Below are 10,586 nucleotides of genomic sequence, written 5' to 3'. Positions count from 1 at the left end.
CTCTCCTTGAATTATAAAGCCAGCCAAAACTGATGAGCTCAGATTTAGGTATCTTTGAGAATCATAAAGTAGAACAGATGAATTCTGTCCTAAAAAAAAATAGCACTTTGTCTCAGGATCATAACCCCTTTTTCTCAGCACACAACAGTGAGAGTTACTTGAATATCCACTGAGGAATCGAGAACATCAAGTGTGAGGACTGTTTTCCTCACGTGAAAACTGACACCTTCAGGAGAAAGAATGGTTGTAAAGTATCAAGTTTTTCATCATACCTCCCCTTCCAGGTGGATTTGCTCACATCTGGCTCCACTCTGCTGCCCTTCAGAGCTGAGAACCCACTACAGCACGGTTGCCAAGACAAAAAAAAAAACTAAAATAAAATAAAGAGAGATCTAGAGCAAGAGATGCCCGTGCTGACCAGGCATGCCAGGCTGCCATATGTTTGCCTTCCTAGTCAGCGCTCACCATTCCCATGACAACATCGGAGATCATCTGGATCGAGGAGAATTAGTATCTGCTGTTAATTATTGCCATGAAGGTCTGGTAGCATGCTGAGTGCATCTCTGACAGTACGTAAAAATTGGTCAAAGTATTAGGTTTATTGGGGTTTTGCCCACAAAACCAAAAGAGCACTTTGACCTAACTCTTTTGAGATGATCTCTCAAATGAAATAAAAACTTATTCTCCCCCAAAAAACAAAACAAACAAACGCAAAAAAAAAAAAAAACAAAGTGAGGAATCCTGGAAGCATTTGCCTGCAGTCCCAAGGCAAAGCTAAACCCCAACCAGAGCCAATCTGTAGTGTAAGTGCAGCTTAACAGCAGTACCTGATTTATAATACTGAATTAGTTTGGTTTGGAAAATAACAGTTTCAGCTTGGGGATTGAAATGCTTTATTTTCCACAAAAAAAAAAAAAAAAAAAAAAAAGGCTCATTTCATGAAAAAGTGCTTAATCAAAAATGGGTTTTGGAGTAACCTAATCTGGCTAAGAAAACGTCAAGCAGCCCATCACGTGCCCTGCTTTAGTCTTATTCACTGAGGTGGTGCCACTGTGGGACAGCCAAAGCTATCGGGGCGCTGCTGAAGGACTGTGCCTTTCCCGGGATCTAACTGCCCCCAGCTCCGCACCTAGCTGTGCCCATCCAGAAATCATCCTCATAGGTGATGCTGCCTGGACAGGTTATTGGGAACCGCGGGGAGCCCAGAATGGGGTGAATGTGGAAAATGGACTCTTCTAATTTATTTTAAGCTTGCCTTGTTTAAAGAAAGGCAGCTTTTACTTTGATGTCCACTCTGTATGTGTGCTCTTGCCTGGTATGTTCATTCTGCAGGTCACGAGAGCTGTGCTTTATTACACTTCTGCCTCATCATAATATACAGTAACCAAAGCATTGTCAATGTTGGTTTTTTTTCCCCCCACTCCAGCCAGCACTTTTCTTTTCTTACATGCATTTAAAAAAAAAAAAAGAAAACCAAACATTAACGCCTAATTCAGAGCATTCAAGCAACAGCTCCTTTGAGAAGCTACAGAACTATCCCTCTGAAGGCAGCGGAAGCCAAAACGCAATGCTGACAAAGGCAACCTGTGAGCGCCGACCCACAGGACACGGCCAGAAGCCACCTGAAGGATGTCCCTGGGCTGCTGATCTGCCTGGTGATGTCTGGAGCAGATAAAAAGTAGCTGCAAAGAGGCAGACCTACTTCCACATAATTTATTATTCAAGTCTAAAAGTTTAATGTACCTATTTGAACAATTAAAGTGTGCTCTCTGGAGCGTAATTGTCTTTTTGCTTCTGAAGACACAATGGCTCATGGATCAGTAAGTGCTACGGCCAGGACCCCAACATGCATTTAATCATGAGCTGCTTGTTTCTCTATACACACCCAGGAGGAAGAAATAGCTTTAATAATAGACACCATTAAAGAAAGATTTTAAGAAAATTAGGAACCTCACACAAAACCCACTGGGCTTCCGGGACAGATTTGCTCACAGCTGGAAGCCTAATATGTTTAAGGGTGGCTGATCCTACTCTAATACAATTTTTATAAGATTTTTGCAGTCCTGCTATAAAAGCCTGTGGCGCAAATCATGATTGGAACAAGCGGACCTTCCCTTGGGAAAGAACCGAGTTGGCTTTGCTGCCATTTACTTAGTGTAATTTTTTGGATATTTGTATCTGTACAGTCTAACTGATCATCGTACTGATCTGTTGCCTGATTGCATTTAGTCCCAGAAGAGGAAAGGGGAATTAATTTCAGTGTTACCTTCAGTTATTAAGACTTTGGAGTACTCATGACCCAGTGTCTCTAACTCACAAGATGGATTTAAATCACTATTCTTTGAAAGATTTGCTTTCTTTGGATTTTGTTCCGAGCGTACAGCCTAGCCTTCGCAAAAGAAAGCGATGCCTGGCTTTGAAAAACCTGACACCATTAAACTTGTCATCCGCCGATATTAACGATTTATTTTTCAGTGCTATTCTGCTGCTATGCAAACCACGATGGCAACTGCAGTGTATTTAATTCTGCTTTACAATTTCGTTAATTTTGACCCATTTGGGAATGTATAGGTTCAAAAGACTGCGTCTTGCCAAATACTGGGAATTGTACTCCTTGTTCTGAAAAATGACTATGCAAAGAAACTATTTCTAACAGAGTCGCCCAAAAAGTCTTTCCCTTTTCACTGAAAAGGGCCATTTTGTCACAACCAATCGTTTTTGTTAATTTACTCGTTTCATAAAAACGTGCATGCAAGTTTCTTAGATCCAAGACAGGAGAAAACAGGGGCAGGGGGGAATATGGAAAACACCATACAGACACGAAAGGAGAAAGAAGAATTTTGACTACGATTTCAAAGCAGCTTCTGCCTGAAGAGAAACACGCAAGAGCTTTAATGTTCATGCAATGCACATAGCAGGCTAGTTCCAGCTGCCAGGCCTTATTTGTGGCAATACTCCAGAACAAATTGTTCGATTTATAGTTCCGTAAAGCCATCTGGAGAAATGTAAAAGTCAAGCTGGGTTCTTTTTCCTTCTCACATGCTCCCATCGGGAGGAAAGATTCTCAAAGACAAATTAGATGCTAGATACATCTCTGCAATGAGAGCCTCACTGAGGTTAAATGATGGTAACTCATGCAAAATACTGAAATGAAAAGACTAAGGAAAAAACCCTGTTAACCATGAAAAAAAGCAAAACCCACTACCCCATGCTACAGAAAGTTGAGTATAAGCTGACCTGTACTCTTACATATGTACAACTTATACATTTAAATATTATTCTGACATTAAGAATCGTAACCCTGGCTTAAAAATTATGACATTTTTTCAAAACAAACGGGAGTCTTTATTTGCCATTGTTATCTGACAGCCAAAGGTTCAAGTTTCTCCAGCAACTATAGTAGAAGTGTTGTCCTAAAACATAAATCACTTTCATGTAAAAAACAGCATGACAAAGATCTGAAGCCTTAAGAAAATAAAATAGCCAGTTATTTGAAACATCTGACATCACTCTGCCACTGAAAATACACAGGTTCAATTTACGCTGGTAAATTAGACAGTGCCGAGGAAGATTCCCAGACACTGGAGCACCATCAACTACGCTGTTAAATTGTAAGCATGATCCATAGCATCATTTTTGGCCACAGCCAATTGTCACTGAGCCAACTAATGGCAGAGCACAGGTCAGGGATCACCACAGTCCAAAGACCAGCCCAAAATGCAGTCCATGTGCGCTCAGTTCACTGGCAAAGTCGGGAGAATTTAGTAAGAACAGGCTGTTTCAAGCAAGCAGGTCTCGGGAGCCAGAGAAGGGGTTTGAGCACATTTAGTATACAAGCACTGCTACAACCCCTCAGAACTGACGTGGGAAGCAAGATGTTGCATTTCAAAGTTAATATAAAGTTTGAGACTTGCCTTAAAGAGAGTCGTCCAAGTTCACAGAAAATTAAACGGCATTTAGTTTGCTACTTGTAATTTGGCAAAAAGAAGCCTAAGTTTCCCATATGGGGATTCAACTAACAGTTCAGCGCTATTTTGCTACTCCAAAGACGATCCTTAGTTACATTCTCATCCATTTTAAATAGCATCAACATTGGTTTATCTTCATTAAAACTAAACTACTGCAGTTCTTCAGAGAAGCATTGATTGCAGAGGTTCTTAGAGTAAATCACTTTCAAATATACAGAAATAAAGTGTTTAAATCTTACTACTTGTGTCATAGGTAACAATATAACATGAAGGCTGCCATCTCCCTTCCCTAGGGACAAAGAATCCAGAGCATCTCGCCGAGACGTCCCTTGTGCTCTTCACTCATGCCAAAAAGGAGCAAGTTTAAGAGTGCAAGGCTGTCTACTGAAGCTTGTCTGTTTTCAATTCCATAATACTCCAATTTAAGGGTTGTCTACTCAAGATCTGAGCTACCCTGACTAGTCACCGCATGATAAACTCAGGGTGAGGGAGAGAAACAAGCACAATATAACTCAAAAACACTCCACCGGACAGTATCCTTTAATAACATTTCCCACGAGAGGTCACTAGCTCCTTAAAGCCAGTGAATTGTAAACTGCGTATCTGTGAACTGCATGTTACAGGAAAACAGTTTGCAATCCCCCATTAATCCTTGGCATCAGGGCACACGCAGTATAATTATAGACTGCGGCAGAATAATTTGAAAACTTTATTCCACAGGGCCATAATTATATCCTAGCTGTAATCCTTTAATAGCCAATATCATCTAATGCATTATAGACATACCATATGACTCGCTGAACTAAAACATTCTGCAAGCAAGCCACAGTAAAAGCGATAGCATAGCCAGTGACGGAGGCTATTAAACAAGAAGCATGATTAATAAGCACCAGAATACAAAACCTAGAAAACATCAGGATTTCTACTCTCATTTTGCTATTTGTTGCACCAACAGTTGGTGCTACTGGATGCCCAAATTCAAACTACTGAAAGAAATCTGTCATTAAATTGCCACTTATGTCAATCAACCACCAAGCAAAGGGCAGAAATAGATCTCAACTTCTTTCCAAAGAATTGCTAATGAGGACAAACTGCAGCAGATGCTGATCCAGTCCACAATGGTATGAAGCCACAAGAGACCATACATCCACATGCTACCGAGGAGTATTCTTCTGGGCATCTCTTTATATTCTCCACACTAACATTGTCAACATTTTGTTTTTACCTTGAAAATAAGAGCCAAGGAAACTGAAAGAGTTTGCTTAAACCTTTTGCTTATCTACAGCACATGCGACCAGAAAGAAAAAGCTTAAAAGGAAATATAATTTGGAACATAGCCATTAATCTCAGATAGGTAATGCAGTGTTCAAGAATCTCTTTACTGATCCAAGAGTTACTTGTATTTTTAACCAATAATTACTACTACAAATGCTTAAACAGTTCAAATACAGAATTGTCGTGGTTTCGGACGGATTGGCCACTCAGGCAGACTCCCACTCCACTCCCGGGTGCTAGATCCAGCCTCTTGCATCCTCTTCTGGTGCTAGAGACTTCAAAAGTAGGAGAGACCACTTCAATCTGATGAGAAGTTTCCTCAGCAGCTGTTTCCATCACACGGTTGGTAGCACGCTGAAATGGCTGAGCCCTGCCAAGTTAGTGAACTCGGAAGGAGAGTAACATAAACCCCTCCCCAAAATGCATCCCGTTTCTGGATCCAAAGTGTCCCAAAAGCACTTCGATGCTCCAGAGAAAGGACAAGAATTAGGACACAGTCATGCCTAGTATTTCCTAGGGGCTGACTGTGTCCCTGCTCATAAACTAATTCCAGGCGTCTTAAGTGACTAGTCCAGATCAGGGGACCCTCATCACCCAGCTGCCAATTCTGGAGCTATGCTGTGACCTGGGTGGGTGCCCGTCACCTCAGCAACATATCTTCTATTTTATTTTGACTACATCCTTATGGGAGCTGACCCAAAGCATCCGCCTCCTATAACAAACCGTAAATTACCAGCGGAAATAGGATTAGGAGCAATACAGGTTTACATTAAAAATCTCTCTCTTTCATATACAGTATGTACCACCTGTCAAAGCCAGAGAACAATTTTCCCTTTGTAAAAGCGGTTGCAACTCTTGTCATTATCCCACAGGGTGCTACAACAACAGCAGCACAGCAAACTGCTGAAAAACCACTTGAGATGAACGCAGCCTCCCAGTTAATCTACACCGCTCCTTTATGTGCTGATGTACGTAATAGGGCAGCACTTCTTAGAGTGCAGATGCACACGATTGCACAGGCATCACAAACACAAGACCCACATGATGGCTACCTCAAGATGTGGGGTGGCCATCACCCTTATATCACCCTCTATTTTCTGACTTTTCAAATCCACGTCAGCTGATTGTTTCCCAGGCAAAGGATTAAACCCCTCCCATTACTAGCAGCTCTGTCCCTTCCTTGCCCCAATTAAAGAGGAAGATAAATTGAAAATGAGGGAAAAATTCCTTCATGATTTTCCATTTATTCATTTATAACACAAGATGCTGTGTTTGTTGGGAAATGTAAAATCTTTAATTTTAGAACAGCTGATGTAACTGGGAAGACGTAACAGGCTCCTGGGACCACAAGAAAAGCAGCAAACTTCAAACTAGACGTAGGTAAGAAGCAATGACTAATAATATAACCTAGTTATGTTCATCAGCTGAACTCAAGAGAACTTAAAGGGAAACAGCACTAGAGAAGCAGGAGAGGCAACAGGGAGTCTGTTTAATTATTTACAGGTAAAAGCCCATGCCTCTCCCCAGTACGACACCTAGCTTTTATTGTAATGTACTGGTAAAAAACGAAATCCCTACGGAATTACAAAGTGCTCCCTCTTCTTCCCAATTCCACCTGAGGGAAAGTTGAAAAATAATCCAAATGTCCTGATTTAGTTTGACCTCTACTTCAACAATAGCTGAAGGCAGCAGACATTCGCAGGCTGGCTCCGGTGCCTTTCATCTACCCGGCGGGAATGTGCTGCAAGGCACCAACTCCACTGAAACCGCACTGCAAATACGGCAGACAAAATTTCCTTCTTGAACAATGTGACAAGAACTGGTGCATGAGGGAGCCACTGGCCTCACAGCAGCTCTGTGCTCAGTGCTGTGCCAACATCCCAGCAGCTGGGAAACCCTCGGCTGTGCCAGCAGACCCCTACCTCGCACGTGAATGAGCTGCAGTTTACAGGAGTTACTCTTAAACCATTCAGAAAAACAGGTAGAAAGTGTAACTAACACATAACAGGTTGGCATAGTTAGACTAAAGTTGTGAACATACAAGCAGAACCACAGAGGTTGTTCATTTAAAGAAGGTAAAAAAAAAAAACAAACAAACACAACATTTAGAAGCTAAAGCAGCATAGCACTCATCCTTCACCACTTGTCACGGGTATAGCGCACTGAACTCCGTCAGCCCTCCTCCTCCTTTTTGAGCCTGCGCCCTCACCACACTGCTTTGGTGTGTACTGTCTGTACTGCCCAAAGACCAAAATCAGGCTAGGTTGGTGTTCACCTCCCCCCCAACTTTGAGTCTTTGAGAATTAGATGCAACATCTGTGCTAGACATCCTAGACTTTTATAGTCAACCGAATTGAGAAAGCACTGCCAAAAGATCAGTCAACCAACCTGTTTTAGATGCATATCCTGGGATGAGATGACTTGCCCTTAGGATATAATTATGTTACTCTCTTTGAAGCCAAAGTGACCATGTCAGACATCTGCAGCTAAAGATTTGACAGTCATGTCAGAGCAGCCAAATGCTAAGGTATTTTCTAAGAGGCAGTCACTAGGAAAAGATCAGGAAAAAACATACAGAAATGAAGTGACTTGACCATGCTGTGTCACTTTGGGCAAAGCTGACATGGTAGGTGGCAGTAAGAAACGGAATCTAGAACATCACAGGATCAATAATGCCACAGAGTCTTTTCCACTGACTTCGGGTGAGGCCGTGAAGTGTTTACAAGAGAATCATCAGACCTGAAACAGTAAGAACAAAAGTGGCCACAGAAGCAAGCTGTGAATACATACAATTCTGCCTCTTTCTCCTATCACGTACATTCAGTTTACAGAAAAGAAACCTAATAAGTTGAAAAATTATATGGACACTCCCCTTCACTACTTTCTTCCCTTGTTTTTTTTTTTTTTCATTACCTTTTGCAGAAATGCTCTTGGCAAAAGTGTGTGAAGATGCAGCAACTGGCTATTCCTGTGCCATAGGTTTACCTGAGCTTTCATTCTGTAACTATCCGACAGCCACTACACAGCACTTCCTAATATTATGCAACGCACTTTTCAATTAAGCAGGAGACTGCATATCTCTGCTCAGTATCCCTGGTGGCTTCAAATAAGCTTTTCACTTGTTCCTTCTCCAACACTTGTTTGGCACAACAGTAATTTTTCCAGATGAGAGAGAACCCAGTGATCATAAAGAATTAATTATTTACAGAAAGATCAGTACTCCAGTTCACGTCAAGACTTCACTAATTGTATTTAATTGGAAGTACCACACTGAACATATGCACAATGCTCTTCAGGTTCATAAAAGCCTTAAGTGCTTTTAAATACTACTGTAAAAAAGGAAAACGCTGAGAGGATCAGTAGCAGGAAACAATACCTTGCACTTTCAGAACACTGACTCAAATCAAGTCAAAGTTAATCAAGGCTAAAACACATCATTTGCTAATTGGTTGACAGGGACGGGTAATCCCCTTTTCTAATGGGCATATGGTACCATAAACCCTCAACAAAGATGTCCCAATTATAACTATGCGGATCAGACTGAACTTCTTGATGCCATTTAGCTTACCTACACTCTGTCTCCATACAGGCCCACCACTGAAGCAATGCTGTTGACCTCGATTTTTACAGTGCTTTTCAATAGATTTAAGGCGTTTTACAAACCAATTAAATAAAAAGAAAAAGAACAAACCAGAGGAACCGACTTCACAAGACTCATTAAGCAATCAGCAGCAAAACTCAAGACCAGTTTGGGTCCAAACTCATTGTTCTATTCAGTAAACTTGCAGTTTCACCAAACACAGTAAGTCTATCTAACGGGTCATTGCATGCAAAAACACACGAGTGGGGAGAGTTTATGTGCAAGGTGAGAGTGTCAAATCATCTCACAGAAGTGTCCTGTGATTGCCAGAGCCTGCTCCAGGGTCAAAGCAGCACCACAACCCCTTCAGCATCAGCAAGCTGTTAGTGCAGCAAAGTGTTACCCTCACCAGGCTCCAGGAATCTGCTCGGATGCATACGGCTGGTATGTAAGTGGAGGCAAAATAAAGCCAGAAGGGCTAGAAGGTATCTAAGTCTTGGGTTCGGTTCCTTCCTCTGTCCAAGAGGATTCAAAACCAATGCACTTGCTCCTTCTCAGGTGAGTGCCCGAAACAGCAGATCAGGGAATCAATTTCCAACTTGCTGCTCATAGGTCCTTGTGGTTATTCATTAACTACTTGCAAGGAATCCATAAAAATGTAACTGAAAAGGCAAGTTTACTTGCCAACAACCTTAAATTAGCCCAACAGTAGTCAGCAAGACAAAAGAAAAGGGGCTAACAACTCACATTTGCCAGTCCTCTGTGACATCTCATCTTGAATTCTTTTACGCTCAATGACAGTTTTAAACTCATGTGGTCTGTAGTGTGTGTGATACGTAAGGTCAGGCTTCCCAAAAGCTGAAGAACAAGGGAACTCAGCTGCAGGACATTTGAACATCCATTAGTTTTCTTACTATTGCTGTAGATTTTTTTATTTTTTTTTTTTTAAATGGAGAGTGAAGATGAGCACTTTTCCTCATTTGCTTTCAAAGCGAGTCTTGCTTGCTTTTTGACAGAAGTTTCTTCCCCCCCAAAAAAATGAGTGCCCATGCCTTATGTCAGAAGTGTGAAGCAAAAAAGGCCACCTCCTGCTAATTTTAAGATATCTTAGTGTCTGGCTAAAACTGGTTGCAGGCCACGTGTAACTACACCTCATCCCCAGCACCCCCTGTTTTGTAGCACCAAGTGAGCATGACGGTGTTTCAGCCCACATTTGCTCAGTGCGCTACAGATGTACATCTTCCTCTGAAGCCTGACGCCAGCCATGCTGCGCCCATGGTTCTGGATTCCGCTGTACAGGCCAAAAACCCAAGTAGCCAGCAGTGCAGTGACAAACTTCAAACACAGATTTAAACATAGACAAGCTGATGTACCACTGGAAATATGTGAAACAGTACACATTATATTACATTACTCATTTCTTCCTTAGTGAGAGGATTGAGCAAAGTAAGCTTCAATGCGTTTCTCCTGAGAGCTGAGATTTAAGTTCAAATGCATTCAAAACAAGGCTTGAGTCACTTTGTTTAATTTCTAATTTATGCTGAACAAATAATTGCTTGCTCTCAATCCCTGCAAGCCAGTTAAAACCAAACTGATGCGTCTTGCAAAATTCTTACTGGGATACAAAAACTGTTACAAAACCTCTGCTGCCAGAGGTCAGATAAGTATCAGTACAGACAGAATAAGTAGGATTTCCTACCCTATTTAGATTTAAAACATAAAAGAACAAACATGGTGTCCGCAACAAGAACATATACTCATAA

The sequence above is a fragment of the Vanellus vanellus genome, assembly GCF_965231255.1.
Source record: "Vanellus vanellus genome assembly, chromosome: 2".
Taxonomy (NCBI): domain Eukaryota; kingdom Metazoa; phylum Chordata; class Aves; order Charadriiformes; family Charadriidae; genus Vanellus; species Vanellus vanellus.
This window is presented reverse-complemented; position numbering follows the sequence as displayed.